The sequence below is a fragment of the Triticum aestivum genome, chromosome 7A (assembly GCF_018294505.1).
Source record: "Triticum aestivum cultivar Chinese Spring chromosome 7A, IWGSC CS RefSeq v2.1, whole genome shotgun sequence".
Lineage (NCBI taxonomy): Eukaryota > Viridiplantae > Streptophyta > Magnoliopsida > Poales > Poaceae > Triticum > Triticum aestivum.
Genome location: NC_057812.1, coordinates 724,111,242 through 724,130,909, shown reverse-complemented (window position 1 = coordinate 724,130,909; position 19,668 = coordinate 724,111,242). Strand labels below are relative to the sequence as shown.

At 47.8% G+C, this 19,668-nt stretch overlaps 1 long non-coding RNA gene across 1 annotated transcript; it reads left to right on the top strand.

Moving 5' to 3' along the window:
* Positions 1-15,809: 15,809 nt before the first annotated feature.
* Positions 15,810-19,335, top strand: LOC123149721 (uncharacterized). The gene is made up of 3 exons (XR_006474826.1): positions 15,810-16,677; positions 18,841-19,065; positions 19,168-19,335. It is a non-coding gene; the product is annotated as an uncharacterized lncRNA (long non-coding RNA).
* The last annotated feature ends 333 nt before the right edge of the window (positions 19,336-19,668 follow it).

Here is a 19,668-nt window from a genome sequence, read left to right as displayed (position 1 = left end):
TACCAACGTCATTCGATTTTGCTGGAACTGATATTTTTTCACTTCAATCAAGTAACTAGAGATTTTTGTTGCCATCAATTTCTTGCTGGATGAGGTCAACTCATTTGCTACAATCGGTTTTTTAAAAAGCTTCAACCATGTACCGCGGAAGCTACAACCACATGCATCACAGCTGCAAGTTGTCTACATAGGAGCTACAACCGGAGGCGTCCGTCGCCGGCAAGGCTGCAAGCACAAGCACTCAGAGTTGCAACCGGCGGCAATGTATGCTGGATTGCAACGATGTATGCTTCATCGACGGGAGATTGGAACATGCCGCAACCTCCGGCGAGCGGCGGCAATGGAGGAGGTGTTGATGGCCATGAAGCGTGGCTGCGGTGATTTTTTTGGGACCTGTGTGACGAGGCGATCGAACCGGGGATGCCGGAGGCCTGCGATGGCGATGATGGGGACTGGTGGTGTTGGAGCCGGAAACACATGCCCAGTGGCACAGCAGTAGGTGCGTGCAGGCTTTACTTTGTCCATGATCCACTTTTTCCGCGTAGGGAGAATCAGTGCGTGGAGACGATGACCTTGGCATGGTTATCTAACGGTCATCAGTGCATTAATCTAACGATTTAAAAAGGACCGGCCCAAAGTTTCCGCGGGCACACTGGTGCCTATCAGTTGCCTATTACCATAAGAGATTCACGGTAACAAACAACCACCTTTTTGGTAATTGACTACTTGTACAAAAATAATTATGATCAGGATTCAGGAGTTGGTTGCTTTTGTGTATGTGCTTCCATGCATCAACCAACTAATAATCACTAAAAATCCTGGGTTTTACTCCGGGGGGGGGGGGGGGGGGGGGGGGGGGGGGGGGGGAACCATTCCGACCTACAATACCTCATCGGGTTGTGGTGTTCCTTTAGTGAAACTAGGCTAGCTCTGCCACTCACCATGTCGTACATACAATAGTTGGGCATTCCATTGACGAGCTTTTGGCAGTCACAACACTTACATGGGGAGACGGCGCTCCACACGCGGTTCCCTCCTCGCACTCTCTGGTTGTTGTAGTTGTAGTCCTCGGGCGAATCTACCGCCGCAAGCGCTCTGGATCCAGACCCTCCAACAAAGAGGACCTGGCCACCTAAGTCCTTCACCTCTGACCATTCTTTCTTTTCCATGTCGGCCTCAAACACCTGCAGATTCATCGCCCAGTGATCAACCTCGATGGCTAACCGGGGAGTGATGCTCCACCGCACCATCAACGGATTTTCCTCATCAAAAGAAGTGACCAGGTGGAGATAATACGGTGGGAACGTTGCTGCTGCTGGCTGTTCCTTGATGACATGCTCAACGCGTCTCTGAAGTAGCCGTGTCTCCCAGACCAAATCATAGGCGAAAAGGTTCTCCGTCCGGCTGATGGAGAAGACCTTTCCATTCTAAACAAGTTTCCACGATTTATGCAACTCCCATATATCAGCCGGGCGGTGCCGTGATGGAATTCCGTACGTGTCTGAACGTGACTGCTTTGATCACGGCGACACACATATCTCGAGAACGTAAATTAACGGAATTGGTTCCTTTTTGTGCAGGAAAAAGAGGACGTGGACTTGTTGATTTTTTGTTTAAAGGGCACGTGGACTTGTATTTTTTTTCTTTTTTTTGAGAATCGGACGTGGACTTGTTGATTGGATTGGAGCCACGCGCGCTGTGTACAACAAGCAGCATTAATCGGGGACAAATGCCTCAAAGTAACCAAAGCAAGCGATCTAATACAAGTTCCAGCATCTTTCCTACTCCCATCGTTTCAAAATAATTAAAGTTCTAGGATTATCTCACGTCAAACTTTTTCAAGTATGATCAAATCGATAGAAAAAACTGCTAAGATCTACAATATGAAATATATATTATATACCTGAATAATAACGCCCACGCGTGTGGCACTTACCAACATGTCCACACGCAGTCGATGCCGTTCAATTTATTTGCATGGATTTTAAAGTAGTTGCCATCTGGGTGAAGAGCCACGTAAGCACACAACATCGTGTGAGCGTTATCATTTAGTGCCACACGTGCGGGCGCTCGTCGTCCGAACAGACACAGGACGCTCTTTTCGCCCACACAACGCTCGCACGATGATAGATGGGAACTACAATTGTGCATATGTCGCAACTGGTTACTCAAACACGACAACTATGATTGACCATACACGGCAACTATAGTTTGACCACACGTTGCAACTCCAACTAGTTACACATGGCAACTAAAGTTAATCACACATGTCAACTACAGTAATTAGACATGGCAACTACAGTTAACTACACATGGCAACTAAAGTTAATTACACACGTGTTCACGCTCACAGGGTGGGGATGAGCAGTTGCCACACAGGATAGTGTGGGCCGTCATAACTGCGCCTGAACATGTAGGAAGTTTTAATGTTCGCCCATACAAAGTCGTCTGGGATGGCTCCTGGATACGACCGAGCGAGTGGTGTGATCAGATGTCCATTGTGTCACACGTATGGCAGTTATCGACGTCCATTATATAATGAATCTAATAATAAAGTAAATTTAGTTTCTTAGATTTTAATATACTCTTGAATATAATTGGTCTAACCAAGCAAAGTTTTACGTAGGACAAATATATGAAAGTTCAATTATTTTTGAAATGGAGAGAGTACGTAAAAACTGCCATGCAGAATACTCATCTAGCACAAGCAGTAGAGAGAAAAAAAACTCGGCTCCCCCTATACCATTCAGGTGAACAGGGAGACTGAAGTTAGGCACACAAACTGAACCAACTAAATAATGCCCCGCGCGTTACTATAGGATGGTAGTGTGACAAAGAGCTTAAAGGAGTTTAATTTAAAAAAAAGAGCTTAAAGGAGAAGGACACTTTAAGGATAGTGGGAAAAAAAAGAAAAAACTATAGAAGATGGCTTGCATAGAATGTAACAATGAAATCACCTTTCTCAGTATGATCAGTTTGTGACCAAACTTGTATTTTATCGGATGATCAAAAGTAGTATCGGAAGGGGAAGACAATGCAAGCTGATGTGCTGCTAATACAAACGTATTAGCAAATAATTTATTTCAGTAAATACAATAATAAGAGAATGGAAAGAAAGAAACAACATTTTCATTTGGAGAATCAGACATAATATATGCAAAGGTACATCTGCAATACAAATTGCTTATTTGCATTGAATGAATTCCTCACTTTAATCTTTCTCAGGCACATGACTTCAATCAACATACAGTATATTAAGCACCCAGACTGCAAAAAGAATATGTGACTGTATGTGCTGAAAATAGTACAAAGGAAGCCAGGATATAATAAGGGCCGAGGTTGTAGGCTCTTTCTCCCAACTGCAACTGGATATGCAACAGAGCAATCAACATGCGTAGTGAGGACTGTAGGTGGAGCATGCAGGCGTCGGCCAATCGGATTTTTGATCTGATTGGGTTGACATGATCCTTGGGCGAGGTGCACGGGAGATGCCGAGCAAAAGCTCCACACCTTGGCGCTGGCAGTGACCATGTTTGCGGATGTCGTGTCCCTCTTGGGGCGCCAAGCTTGCTGCCTTCTCTACCATTTGGCCTACACCCATGGTCAAAACCATCATCCTCTTAGGATGAATGCAGCAGTGGCGGCGCAGTGCATCGTGTCCCTTTTAGCGTCGTCGTCGTTAAGTATCCATTCCCGGGCCAGCCATCGATGACCCGCCGCAGCACCTCCATTCTTTCTTCTGCTTGCAGCCCGGCCCTAGCCAGGTCGTCAACAGGGATAACATCGTTGACCAGATCGGCGACGACTTCCTCCGAATATCCAACCACGAGAGATTTGCATAGCGCATCCAATGACGTAGGCGAAGCTGCCTCTGACACTCTGGCGATGGATGAGCCATCCTCATCTTCTTCCTCGTCCTCGGCGAGAGCCCAAAACCTCCCCTCGACACCCCGGCTGGCGGGAAGGTCCAGGTCACCGGTGGTAGGCAGCCGGGTCGCCCCCTGAGTCACCTCACTCTGGCGATGGATGAGCCATCCTCATCTTCTTCCTCATCCTCGACGAGAGCCCAAAACCTCCCCCCGACACCCCGGCTGGCGGGAAGGTCCAGGTCACCGGTGGTAGGCAGCCGGGTCGCCCCCTGAGTCACCTCACTGTGGCGATGGATGAGCCATCCTCATCTTCTTCCTCATCCTCGGCGAGAGCCCAAAACCTCCCCCCGACACCCCGGCTGGCGGGAAGGTCCAGGTCACCGGTGGTAGGCAGCCGGGTCGCCCCCTGAGTCACCTCACTCATGGCCTGTCATTTTATAGAACTTGTATGTATACATTATTGCTATACTTAAAGTTCAGATGACCAAACACTAACGTTGGAGATTAATCGTCTCTTGTCTGCCTCATCTCTATGTTTCCCTCTCTTGCACACACATGCCTGTCACCTACACACACGTACAAATAAACACACACAACACAGACACACATAAGTACATCAGGCGTACACGCAGTCGACTGGGTATAGCTAGCACACAGGGCAAACACGGAGGGACACACTTCACACATGTGACGAAGCGGAAGGAGCCTACAGCCTCCCGTGACCGAAGACACATGGAATCAACTGAGCGATCAGAAAATTTCAGGTGCCTGATGATTAGCAAAAGCGTACATACACATGTTACTCTAACCAAAATGGCAATACCGAAGATGAGTAGGCTTTGCAATGTTGAAATAACTTGGATTTTTTTCACCCACAGGGGAAGTCCATACTGAACTTGGATGTCTCATTCTACGACCTCTGCATTGAGTTAAATTGGGATTTTCAGTTTTCACCCAGAAGGGAAGAACCATTCTGAACCTGCATTTTTCCTTCTACGAGTTCTACGTAACGAAACAAGGCTAAGCTTTCCACTCGTCATGTCATACACGCAATAGCTTGGAACACCATTGCCGAGCTTCTCGCAATCATGGCACGTGCATGGGTTCAACCGCCTCCGTATCCGTGCCCAGTCAGTGCCCAAGATAAACACACGATTTCCTCGAAATGTCTGCCCGTAGTGTTCCGTCGACGAGCCCGCGAGTGCCCTTGAGCAAGTCCTGCTCAGGAAGAGGAGCTGGCCATCCAAGTCATTCACCTCCAACCACTGTCTCTTCTGCAAATCTGCCTCGAACACCTGCAGATTCATCTTTGAATGATGAACGTAGGCCGCGTGAGGGATGTTCCACCGCACCATTAGTAGCTTCCTATTATCGGATGAGACGACCATGTAGTGCTTCACAAGAAACGACGGCGACGATGGGTCGATCCCTGGCGGCAGCGGTGTGGGATCCTTGATGACTTGCTGTACGCGACATGGCTGTTCAATCTCATGGGTGAAGAGCTGCTCCGATGATATGAGCGCGAAGATTTTTCCACGGTACAAGGCAATGTCCCTGTACTTGTACCCATGCTTGTACCCATACATATTGGTGGTAAGCAGAAGCACCCATGAGAGCTGACCGGTGCCCGGCCGGAAAAACACCAAGCAATAAGCGGAACCCGGCCTTCCGGCGTCACGGTTAAGGATCGCAACGAGGAGACTGGACGAGCACACGAGGACCTTACGCATGGTGAAGGCGACGCCCTCTGCGGGAATCAGTGGCCATGTTCTCTTGGAGCCACATGGGTCATGGGCGCCCCTATCGCTGCACTCGTCAGCACACTCATGGTGGTCACTTGGGATCTCGATGGTGGACGAAGAATCGCGAAGGAAGAGTCGGCGGCTGTGCTTGTAGAGAAGGTAGCTGCCGAAGGAGGTGACGTCGGCGCCATGGCTCGAGCGAAACACCTTGCCATCGGCGATGCTCTGGTAAGCGCCGCGGCCGAGGCTGATGCACGGCATCGCCGGCGGCAGCTCCTGACGCGCAGCGAGGCGCCAGTCACGGCAGACGGCTCCGAAACTGAGGCGGTCTCGATGGGACGGTAGACGGGATATGATGAGGGCGGCAAGGTCGGGGGGGAGGTCCGGCCATGGCGAGCGCGAAGTAGTAGTCTTGCCGAGGCAGATACCCATTGATCGATGCGATCAAAGGTGCTTGATTAGTTTTAGTTTGTCAACAGGACGATTTGGCAGACGTAAGTACGATATAGTAGGAGTATATGAGCTAGGCTAGGTTTCGGTTGATACTTTTTCAACCCCAAACAAGGTTCCCGTCCATGATTTATTAACCGAGCTGTACTGCGATGGAATACCGTGTCCGAACGTGACTTGATCACGGCAGTCCGAAAGCACGTACAGAAACAAACCAACAGGAGATGGACTTGGTAAGAAATTTAATTCGTTATCATAAGCACATGTAAAAATATAGGACTATTTTTTCCAGCAAAGTTTCAATAGACCGTAAACACGTGAAATACAAACACAAAGTGCGTATTTTTGGTAAAGACTTCTGGTTCACTACTCCCTCGTAATTAAATCAACAATTAGAACATACTCCCTTCGTTTTTATTTACTCCACATATTAGCTTTGGTCAACGTCAAGATTTGTAAAGTTTGACAAAGTATATATGCAAAAATATTAACATGTACAATAACAAGTCAATAACATTAGATCCATTATTGAATGTACTTTTTTTTGAGCATCAGTATAGACACAAGCGAATGACGGTGCGGAGGGCCTCGTCGTCGTCGCTGGTAAGGGGAAGTGGCTGTGGCACGGATCTACTCGATCCTCCCTCCGAGCCACGGCTAGTAGCCGCCTCCACGGCCCGCTTGTTTGCAAGGCGATAAAAACCGAGGAAAAACCGAAAAGCCAAAAATAATCATCTAAAAACCAAAGTACATACAAGAAAAAAAAAGTAAACAAAATTCAGAAGGAGCAACTAGAGCGTGACACGTGACGGTGGCTGAGAGCGCACCCCCCTCCCCAAGTGACCTTTGCAGGGCTTCCGTTAGAGTACTCATAAGTTAGCTGATCACGTTAATCTCACCAAAAGTGTATTATTTGCAGGGAATCCTAGCCATCTTGTTTAGTGTGGCCTAGAGACATTTTTACTTTGTCTACTCCGGTAAAAATTGCAACTATAAAACTATATTGAACTATAGAAATTTTGGTTGTTAAAAGGTCCATTAGTACATGTAATATATATCGGCAAGACTTGATAGTTTCAAAAACCTGGTATGACCATTGGTCATTTAGTCAGTGTAATGTTTCAGTTTCTGTCCCAAGGATTATAATTAACCTTAAATACATTGGGTCATAGGAGTCCCTGATGCTGATGGGCATGCATACTGGAAGGGAGAGAGAGGCCGGCACCTTTGCAGTCTGGGATAAATTAAAAGTAATGGCCGGCCGGCCTTGATGGGCATGTTGCACATGATAGACAACAGAGGCGAAGTGCACGTTGCCGGCCGTGCATGAACTTGTACAAAGTAAAAAAAAATTAGACCGGCCGTGCATGAACTTGTACAGAGGTGAATTAAGTGCACGTTGCCGGCCCTGCATGAACTCGTACTAAGCCCCAATTTGAATTAATGAATCCATCAATGGGCCAGGATTTGAAGATAAAATGTTGCTGACTGATAGCTTAGGTCATCTCCAACGTGGTCCCCTAATACAAACAGTGTATTTGTCCGCAAACATTCAAAACATGAGCAGAACAGATGAATTTCATGCAAACTGGATGATTTTTATTTAAGCCGGATGATTTTCCCGCGTCTTTCCTGCGTTTTAAAAAATCGAATGTATGATCAACTTTGCTATCTGCTGACAAGAAACGGAGAGACCAAAGCCATTTCTTTGTCGCTTCGACCGTACCACGTCTTGGAAACATCGCCACACATTCCATAAGTAGCTCATAATCACAGTACAATCATATGCACTAACTAGCCCCAGTTGGTGAAGCTGGGCACCTACCGTACGTCCTCGCCTTATCGTCCTCCATTCCATTTGCATGGCGTATATCAGCTCCATCGATGCTAGTGCAACCACGATTTTCATCACCGTCTTCATTGCTGTGGTCTTCTTCGCCGCTCTGTTGCGGCACTTGTGCGGTGCTCGCTCGACGGAGGTGAAGGAGTATGAGCACACGTTGATTTCTTCCAGCTGTTCGCCGGCGGCGGCGACCATGGGAGTGCGTGTGGGGCCATTTGTTTGGGCATTCCGCAGAGCCGATGCGTGGCGCGGGTCGTCTTTCCCAGTTTGCCGGTCTGATAATGTTGTGGTGGACGACAATTTTGTATAATATATGACGTTGTTGCTTAGGCTTCAGGGTCATTTGCTTTTAAGAATGTTATGTACTCCCTCTTTTTTTTTTTCAAAAGAGTTATGTACTCCGCTCGTCTCAACGTATGTGGCGTCCTTCTTTTTCGTGTTTAATTTAATCTTATTTGACCAATCATGTGTTCCAAACTAATGTGGTGGAACACAAATTCAATGGTATAACTTGCATGACATATAATCCGTGTCAAATCGATGATCAAATGATAGATCTAAAAACACATTTGAGCCTGCTAAATAGTGAAAGAGGGTGTAGCTAGAGATCGCGGGCCCACTTGCTGAGCGTCGTGCGCATCCAGTACAAGCCAAATCTCTGTGTACTCACTGCCTTTGAGTTCGGCACCCCGATGATCTACTCGACTATATGACTCTTAATCCATGTGCACAACAAGAGTTTGTTTTATTTCCTTGGTTGCCTTTTTAGTCTGAGTTTCTTCACCAAGTGGGACCTTTTATTTCTCCACAAATGCTGGCCAACCCACCAAATCCGTTCACTGATGAACTCAGAAAATGCAAGGCCATCAAGCAAACTAGCACATGCTTTTAGTGTGCCTAGAAATTAGATATCGAAGGGAAGTTAGCAACTCACCAGTTCTGTAAGCATAAAACATATATACCAGTTTTTAGGCCACTACTTCATTTCGTAGGGTTATTTTTTTCAAACAAGATAGATGAATGAGCTTTTCTAAACCGTGAGCATTTGACGTAGGTTACTGTTATCGTTAAACTAAAATAGCAAGTATTTGTTGTTTTTTTATTAGAAAAGTGAAAAAGAAGTGCATCGATGTAGGACCAATCCCTGTGGTAGTGACAACAACTTTTATTTACTCACAAGTGGAGTTCGGATATTTTGTGGATCAAACCTGCCCGATAGTGAATTCACTGGTAATTTAAAAAGTATTCAAGCATTTTTTAAAAGCCACACAATTTAAAAAGTGTTGACGCCTTTTAAAAATAATATTTATTCATTTAAAAAAATTGATTTGAAAGCGAGTCGGGGTATGAGGGATGTGTATGAACCAGGTGCAGAGTGTAGCTCGTCGAGGGTGGTCCTCACGTCCAAATAGACGAGATTGGTTTCAAAAGTTTTAAACATACTATTGCGTTGACGCGGTTCAACGACAACTTTGTCATGCGGTGGCTAAGATCATTCGTTTGGGATTGACCACATTCGGATGCATTATGAGCAAGTGAACATCATGACTTCTCTCATTTAAGGTGGGAAGGAGGATAAACGACAACATGGGTTGAACAACATGCGCGGTGATGGAATGCGCAGCGATGTACAAATAATAAAGTACAGATAATAAAGTTCAATTAGTCCGGCTCTGGAGGCGGTGGATCAAGATGCGCAGCAATCGAGCGAAGGTTCGCGGAGATCATGTTGATGGCGTCACAAGCATGTCACTTTCTAAGTGGCCGCCATAGTTGCAGAAACCTACACATTTTTGTAAATAGCATCCGTCGCCCTAAGAGGAATGACATGTTCAATTACAACTTTATTATACACATTTCATAAAGTCCACGATAGCACCCCTAGCTACTACCACCCATAGGGGCGGAAGAATGGAAGGTTGGTGGGTTTGTACCTTCAGAAACATGTCTGTAAGGTTATCATGGCATCACCTGTGACCCACTATCTCGCGCAAACAGCTGCATAGAAACCGAGCTGAGGGGCATGAGAATAAGATGTGGTTCGAATCTTCAAGGGCTTCACAAAAGGGACATTGGCCATCACCCGAGCCATTCCACTTAAACACCTCAATGCCTGAGGGTAGACGATGATGAACCAATTGCCAAAGGAAATCGGAATTTTGAGAGGCAATTTGATCTCCCAAAGGAGGTTCAATTTTTTTCGTCCTGGTGTAGCCACAAGAGGGTTCTATAATTAAAGTGACCGAGAGGATAACTGGCCATTTGGCTCTAGGTGCCAACTCCTGGTATCCTGGTCCAAGGAAGGCGTGTGAAGAACTTAATAGTTCCTCCCATTGGTCCCTCTCTAAGGGGCCAAACGTTCGTCTGAAGCTTAGATTACCGAGACTCGGGAGGGCTGCTTCCACCGTTATGTTGGGCAGCGTACATATACTGAAGATATTTGGGAACCTAGAGGCAAAGGGCCGATGGCTGGATCAGTGGTCCAACCAAAAAAGGGCGCTAGCCCATGAGTCCGCCGTCATGGAGGAGACCATTCGAGAATCAGAAGTAACCGGATTAGCGATTGCTAGAATGGGGATCCTCATGCTCATTGAGCGAATACAAGAGGTTGTCCACGCAGATATTTTGCACGCATGATGTCCAACCAGAGACCCCCCCCCTTTCGGATGCAATCCGCCAAAGCCATTTAGATAGCAGCGTGATATTCATCCGTTTGGAGGAAATTATTCCCATGCCTCGTTGATACTAGGGTTTGCAAATTTCCTACCATTGACCCATATGATAGTTTTACACTTTCCCGCCCAGAAGAATTGGAATAGGTACTTAGCAATGTTGTGCCGAAGGGATTCATGGAGACTATAGAATCCCATTAAATACATAAGCAGGCTGATCATTGAGGAATTAATGCACAGCCCCGGCCGCTTTAGATAACCATGGTCACTGCCATGGCTCAACCCTATGTTAAACTTTTGTAACAGTAGGGCGTGAGCCGAACATATTATTTTCGTTGCTCCTAGAGATCTCCCTCTATGGGGCTCGCCAATGTGCTTTCCGTTTCAAAAAAAAAACATCACCGCTCGATTGCCTCAACCTCTCTTCTGGTCATGCAACTTGTGAGGAGTGCTCATGTGACTTTTTGTCCACTAACTCATCACTTGTGATATTCTCCAGAAGACGCTCCTTTTCAATAACGAACCCCAGAGGAGGTACCTGTTCGACCTTTTTTTATAGCATCGATCGTATCCGGTTTTGACACAGTCTACATGGGCCGCGTGGTCTTGTGAGCGACTCAAATTGGGCCCATCGAAGCTCACAGACCCAGTGTTTTCTCCCCTCTCTCCATTCTTCTTCTCTTTTCTCCTGGCGCGCGCCGCCGGCCAAACCCCACCTCACGCGGCCGCAGAGAGCAGCGGTACCGGGGACTCGCGGTGGTTCGCTGCCCTCTCCGAGACTGAGCTCGTCCGGGACGTGCCCTCCCGCTCTTCTCTCCTAGCTTCTCCCTCCGCTTGCGTTCACCTTGCCGACGAGAGGTTCGATGGTGCCATGGTGGTGCCGGTGCAGGATTTCCTCGCCAGCGTGAAGATGCTGGCCGTGAAGCGGGCGGAGACCGCCGGCCACACCCACCTCGCCGACGCGTTTGATTTGCGCATGCTACAAGCTCTTGGTACTGCTCGAACAACTACTCGCTCTCGGTACTACGAAATCTTTGTAACATCAGTAATAGATAGATAGAATCTGATACCCTTGACAACATACTAAATGGAAATGCCTAATTAGTTAGCCGCCGGTCGTTATCCATGGTGAATCGTACACTATTGGATCCCCCTCTCTCTCGCGCGACCGCGTCGCCCCCCCCCCCCCCCCCCCCGCGGGCGACCGGCCGCGCACCAGGCCTCCTCCCTTCAGGCCCCCTCCCTCCTCCCTTCCCGCCGCCGTCGCCGGCGCCCGCGGCCGGATTGGCCCCGGGGCTGCTGGTGGCGGCGGCCTCCTGGCCCTTCCCCTCCCGGTCGCTCTCCGGCACGGGCGGAGCTGCTCCGGGGGGTGCATTTAGGCGGCGGCGGGGTTCCGTTGCGCATGCAGGCGAGTAGCTGGGCGGCGGCGCTGCCGTTGGCGGGGCGGCGCGGCGGCAGGATCTGGAGTCGTCTGCTCGGCCCAGATCTGGGCCCTTCGGGCCCCATCTGGGCCTGGGCGGGCCGACGGCGGGGATGGTCTCCGGCGTGGCTTCTGGGACGCGTGGGAGATGCGACGAGTGTCTGGGTGTCGGCGGTGCTGACGCCGGCCTGCTGCATCACGGTTGGCGGGGCTTAATGGGCCCGCTTCGGCCTGGCTAGGCCAGGGGTGGCCCGGCATGCCCCGCTGCCGCGTCCGGACAACTACCGCGACGGTGCCGGAGGCACGGGCCTCCCGCACGACGGCGGTGGAGGTGGTTCCCTCCCGCTCGGCATCGCTGTTGCTGCTCCCGTCGTGGTGAGCTTCTCTCCGGTCCTTTTGGCCTCGTGGTGGTGTTCGTAGTGAGGTGGCGTGGGTGGCGGCGCTACTGCGTTGGCGCATGGTGGTGGGCGATGGTTTGGCGGGTCGGTTTCGTCCGGTTGGGTGGTTGGGGTTGGAATGCAGGAGAAATCCCTGCCTGCTTCGGCCCCGACACGATGACACCTGCCGGTGCCACCATTCCTCCCTGGAGGGTGTCGGTGGTATACAGCCCCCACCTCCCTTCGCGTGCCCGGGGGAACCCGAGGACTTTTCCGGGCAGCAGCATCGTCGGTGTCACATCCCTTCTTGGAGGTGCTGCTTGGTACGCGGCGGATCAGAGCCTCGGTCTGTGGTGATTTGTATCCGGTGGGCGCCGCGGTGGCGGGTCATCCGTGCTTTGCCGAGCTGCCGTGGTTGGCATTTGTTTTTTTTCTTTTTCTTTTGATGTGTTGTGCTGCTCGCCACAGTGATATCTGTACTCGGTGTTGGTTGCTTTGAAATACAAAGCGGGGAAAATCCTTTTTCGGTAATCGTACACTATCTTTTGACCTGCTGTTACTCTGAATTTGTGCGATGGCAGTGACGGATTTGGATCAAATTTATGGATTCATAGCATAGCACATTTTTGTGAATTGGAGCGGCAGCCTCACACAAATTGAAATGGTTGCAACATACTCAAACCAAATTCTATTAGTCTTCAGGCTGACTTCATGCGAAAATATGTTGCAAGTCTTACCTCACATGCATCTGCCTGTGCGTGCAAAATGTAGCATTTGCCATTTTTGAATTAGGCATTTTTAGGTGTATGGTGGAATCTCTTTGCTGAACAACATGCTTATGCTCGTGCTTCCCAGGTGTTATTTTGCTAGAAAGTTTTAAAGGACGGCTAACAGAGACTCAGTTAATCCGACGACCGTTCTTGACAGACTTCCGTGACAGCCAACTTGCAGTTCGGACTGGGATGCAGAGAAGAGCCAACCAAACAACATTTGAGGTGAGGTCACCAACAATAACTGCAGTGCAGTTCTTCTGCACTTTCTGCCTCACACACATGATTAAACAAGACATGACAGACCTAGCTAGCTAGCTGTATGAAATGACTTGGGGATCGATCGAGATCCTAACTAAATAAACTTGATTTGATTAGCTCATTGATGAAAACTCCATTCACGTTAACCGGGTGTGGAGCTGGCAACTAGCACCTCGTCCCATGGGTTCGTACCATTGATAGAGAATAGCTCGAATTAGCCAAATCATGGCTTTACAACTGAAAGTCGACTAAGTATTCAAGCACAACTCTAATAGCAGGGGTCTGCAGCTGTGGATTAAATCTTCTCTCCACATATCAAGGTGCAGATTTTACCCAAATATCTATTCATACTTCCCAGAACAAACAACTCTGCGCTGCTTTTACACAGATAGCACACAAATCTAACATCGAAAAGTTGTTGTAGCTCCCGGGGTCCCGACCCCCGGTTATCCTACCGTCTGGCGCACTTGAGATTCGTGCAGTGTTATGTGCAATCGCAGAACATTTGCAGCTGTTGCATGCTTGTCTAGGCATTTGACTGTTTTAATTATAGAACAAGTAGCCTATAGGGGTAGGCAGCAGGTTATAGGGGTATGCATGCGCTCTGTGTATCCTATTAAAGTGTCTGACATGTATGCACAGGCTGCACAGTGGTCACTGTTTCTCATATGCATGCTCAAGCACAACACAGTCTCTCTCGGGTCTCTCACAAGCTCTCTCTCACTAAAAATAATAGAAAAAAGCTCTCTCAAAGTCTGACTAAAAGGCGTGGCTATGCATGTGTTTTTTAGACTAACCACAATGGAGAGTAACATACATTAGTAACATACACGTATTCCTAGACTATGTTACTACCTTCATAGTGGGTAGTAACATAAGTGTGGTAACATGCATAGCTTCATTTATTAGGTTATAGACTCATATTGCATTGTGACATGTGATGTTACAGTAACTAGCTAAGTTACTACTACTACCTCTCTTCTCATTAACTCACTGCCACAAAAGCAAATTTGCTGAGTTGGACTCGATGTTACTGCTGAAGTTACTCTCACTATGGCTAGTCGTATAGTGATCACATCTGTCATCTAGCTGAGAGAGAGGTGACAATGAGTAGAGAGAGAGAGATGGAGCTAAGGATGATTGGTCACATCTGTCAATGGCAGCTACACAGCCTACCAACAGTAGGTGGCTACGATGCTCTTGGGACCTAGTGATCCACTAGAGCGCATGCATGATACGTGGCGCTCGAAACCCTGGTAAAATTGCGGCATTACAAAAGTATGGGGCTGCTAATCCAACTGGCGTTTCTAGACATGGCACAGATCTCAACGTTTCCTATTGTACATGGATGGTTATGATAAGAGGGAGTCCAGACTCCCGGGTCCTAAAAGGCTGGTCTCATCTAACATACGTCACTTGTTGTGAAATAAACAGAACAGGGATGATGAAACCACCCAGCAGTTTCAAATTCTTGGAGTATATATATTACAAACTGAAAAGAACAAGAGTCTACAGCTCTATTACAGACCAAAGTTGTGGTCAATCTTCAAGCATATTAGTAGTAGAAGATAGCATAAACTTCGCAATATAACTCAATCATTAAACAGGACGAACACGTGGACTCCTGAAATTCCAAACTTTTTATAGGATGAACAAACAGAGTGAACCAATTACACAAGCAGACGAAAGATAGCATAAGCTTCAGACCGCAAAATCAAACCACAGACTCTTGTGCAGTGGTACCATTAAACCCTCCCAGATGGTCTATCCCAGAGGAGGAAGAGGGCCGCCCCAGAATACCAGCATGAGTGAGAAGTGCCCAGAGATGGGTCATGAGCTCCCCGCCGGTGGCCAGCATCTCTGCATGGATGTCCGCATTGTCCGATGGCGCCAGGAAGAGTATGAACTCTGCCCAAAAGTCAGCCAGCACCTTCCAACGCTGTCCTTGATCAGGAACATTATCTCTAAGTTGCCTCCCAAGCTCGGCTCCCTTATATAGGATTGTACCATCGTCGTCATGCAAGCCTGTGATCAACTTCTCATACCTACCACTCAGAGTTTCACATCCGGCAAGGCGCTGCCGAGCCTCCATGACCACAGCGTCGAAGATGCGTCGTGTGTCGTAGCCATGACCAGGCAGCATGTCGGGAACAAAAGCTACCAAGTAGGCACAGTAATCCGACAGTCTCACGGCAACAAGGAGGTCGTCGTTGCCCTTCAGCGACAGCTCGTTCCGGGAGATGGTTGTGGCGATATGCCATTACAAGGATTGTGTGGATGTGTGTTGGCAAGTTGCAGGCCCATGAGAATTGGCTTCCCAGCTGATTTCTAGCAAGTGCTGCTTGTCCATTTTCTAGCTTGCCGTTGTTCTTTTTGAACTGAGAGAGGATGTGGATGATGACTGTATCTGCCAGTTTTATCTTCTTGTCAGACTTCTGTCCTTTTCTTGTTGCATCGAGCAAGCCTAGTGACAGAAAAGACAGTGCATTCCATGGATCATAGTCGAAGTTGAGTAACAGAGAGTACTGCCCAAGCTTTCTTTCCCAAGTACATTCTCTTGTGGGACTCTCATTTACAGTTTTTGTTCGTGACTTGGTAATGTATTCCCGGATGTCATCCACTACTAACATCCTAGAAGGAGATATAAATGTTGTCGTGCAGTTTATCAAAGCTAAACTGGCAAGCAAAACAATGGTAACCCAACGAATAACATCGGTTCCATTGACTCTCTGTTCCAAATTACTACGATGGTAGTGTCTGCTGAGTGCTCCGGAAATGATGTTCCAAACAATAGCAAACAATGTAGCAACTGCTGACATGTAGTAGATGAAATATGCCCATGTTTATTCGTAGTATTGATCAAGCCAAATATCCACAGAAGTAGCTAGCTTGTTTTCAACAGGATCATGCCTAGGGATTACATGTCACATCGATCCGCTGGATCGTGGTGTTTTCTAAGAATTAACAAGGTTCCTTCTGTAGATGACTACTCTTCTTTTAGTAAATATCAAAGTTAACATGGTGGTTTGAGTTGTTGAGACGTAAATAACTCACATCATAGTATCTGTCGAGAAGGGTCTGTAGTTGCTCTTTTCTTTCTAAAACGGTGGTTTCTGTGACCAGAAATGGCTATCTTACGTGATGAACTGTAGAACAAGCTACAAGATCCAAAAGCAACACCGATGTTTCTTCCTCTAGAATTTGAAAGGCATCACATGTGATTTTTCCACTGAATCGGACCTTGGCAGAGGTGGATATGGAGTGGTTTACAAGGTATGACCATTTTGTTTACTCCACTTTTCAAATATTATTAACGGCAATGAATCAAAGACACTTGTATATACTATGAAGAGAGGTTTAACTGATAAACACAGGGAGTTCTTAAGGGTGGGAAAATCATTGTCATGAAGAAGCTTTTTGAAATACATCTGCTGGACGATAAAACGTTCGAGGATGAAGTCAGACATCTTATAGCGATCAGGCACCAAAATCTAGTACAACTTATTGGTTACTGTGCTGAATCAAGTTGGGAATTGGTAGAGCAGAGTGGAAAGCATGTTTTTGCTGAAATACTGGAAAGGTTGCTCTGCTTTGAGTATGTATGCAACAAAAGCCTTGACAAGTATATTTCCGATATGATTTTTCTAGAAAAGGAGGATGACCCCCGGCTTCTGCATCTAGGAGATGCATACGGCCACTTTATTGATTATTCTCGAGGACCTTACAAAGTATTACAACAATATGCCTGAATCCGCCATTTTGGCAACATATGCCACTACCCCTATCCATATGATGAAGGGGTGCTACCTGGGCCAAATACCCGGACCACTCACCTAAGTCTATCATCAAAAGCCAGAAGCCCCATCCGAGCCACATACCGGGTTTGGGGCATAAACTGGTCTGACGCACTCACATGTGTCGTCGCCGCCATCTTCCACGGGTCCGTCTTCAGAGCAGATATTGAGGCTTCTACCTTGTCAGGCCACTCTGCCATCGACGCCACCATGACGCCAGACAACTGCCTCCACCTGCGCGAGTCCATCACCGCGCATCGGGCGCCGAGTCTCCACTGCACCACGCCGCTGAGATCCGCCGTCATCAATGTGTAGGATGAAGCACCGCTCCACCAAAAAAGGCGCCCACTGGTCCCTTGATCCTCGGCTGCTGTCACCGACCCCATACTGAGCCCGCCACCACACTGCCCTCAAGGCGACGCCTTCAAGAAGGTCACGACGTCAAGGATGCCGCCGCCGCCCATCGGAGTTAGGTTTTCACCCGAGAAGCAAGGTGGTGGGGTGTGGAAGGGCAGACCTCGACCGGCGTCTCCATGAAGAAATCGGCGCCCGCAGACGTCGTCATCGCCGTGGCCAGCTGGAGCCGACCAGGGGTTTCCCCTAATCTGGATCCCGACCACCAGAATCACCCGCAACCCAGAGGCAGGCCAGACGCCTGCACAGCCAGGGACCGTCGAGGGTGAAACGCATCGAGCAGGGGAAGATGGCCAGCAGCCAGATCTGACGCCGCCAGCCACCAGGGCAGCCATGCGAGGTCCCAGCCCACCGAATATCCACCGGCCACCCGACCAGATCGCCGGCACCGCGCCTACCCCACTGCTCACCGCAGGTGACAAGGGGCCTCGCCGGGGGCCGCCGCCCAGATCCAAGACCCTCCGATGTGAACCAGAGCAGCGCATGCCCCGCCGCCGTAGTCCCCTGGCTGCGCCATGGGCCTTGCCGGCGGCAGCCTCGTGCGGCGGCGAGGGGAAGAGGGGAGGGAGAGGGCTACTCCGGCGCGGGGGGAGTTGCCCCCGAGACGCCCACTAGGGGCGGCGCGGGGGGAGGGAGGCTGAGGCGCGGGGGAGGGCATATTTCCGGTATGATGACCAAACATTATACATAGTTTATATATTTTATTTGTATTCATTTGTGAAGTTTACTCAGAACATCACTCAAGCAATATTTTTGTCAGCTACTAGTCTAACCAGGTGCTATAGCTACCGAGCACTGCATCAAGTGAAACTAGTCCTGCGTATCATTTCCCGCACACACACAAACACACACATATAAAAGGAAGTCTGTTATATATGGAAAGGAAAATAAATGCATATGGAAAATGACTTTTTAGAAAAGTCATGCCACTCGAAACTAAGTTCAGTTGTACCAAAAGTGTAATCAGTGAACAGGTATAGAATTTCCTCTGTTCTACCTAAAATTTTGTTACCAATTTATCAATGTTGGGGATATCGCTTATCGAGAACTTATCGGTCGGACCCATGATACGGGGTAAATCGGCCAGTTTATCGGCATATCGGCTGGTTTATCATCATATTGGTTGATTTATCGGCCGATATATCTTATCGGTCAGACACTGGTAAGCGATAAATCGGCCGATTTATCGGAATATCGGAAGATATCTTGAACAGTGCAATTTATACAGATGAATCTCTGGACCTTGAGTGGAATATGAGATACGAGATAATCAAGGCAATTTGCAGTGGTTTGTGTTTCCTTCAGGAAGAATACCGTATCCTTCATCTGGACCTTAAGCCAGAAAATATATTGATGGACTTTATGATGATGCCGAAAATCGCGGATTTTGGTTTGTCGAGTCTCTTTGGTGTGCAGCAAATGCGAATCTTCACTGATAATCCTGCAGGAAACAGTAAGCTATGGCTCTTATACCTTTGTGGTTTTTTCTTTCTTCATGTACTTTGCATCTCTTTTTTTACATTCGCAGTACTTCTTATATTTTATTATGTTGCAGTGAATATATGGCACCAGAATACTTACTTCAAGGTGTAATCTCAAGCAAGGCAGATATCTTCAGTCTGGGTGTTATAATCACAGAGATTATCACAGGTTGTACAGCCCCCACAGTACTGCTACATCTTGTCAGCATTTCATAGAGAATCTAAGATGAACTATTCTAACCTTTGCATCTATATCATCATTTTAGCTTTACCGTTGCAAACTTGTAGGTATTTAGAAGTTGGAGGAACAAATTCAAATCAACATCGAAGTATATATCAATGGAAAAATATAGCCAACAAGTAGAACTATGCATCGTCATAGCCATAGCATGTGTGGACCCTTGCTATGGAGAAAGACCTACAGCAAAGGATATAATCCAAGTGCTTAGTGCAGCAGACTGGGTATGGTGTTGGCCTGCTGCGTACCCGTCTGGGTGTTGGCAAAAAAGGAAAGAAAAGAAAAAGAGGATGAAAACAAAAAAAAGGCAGAAAGAAGAACAAAAAAAGCACAAAAA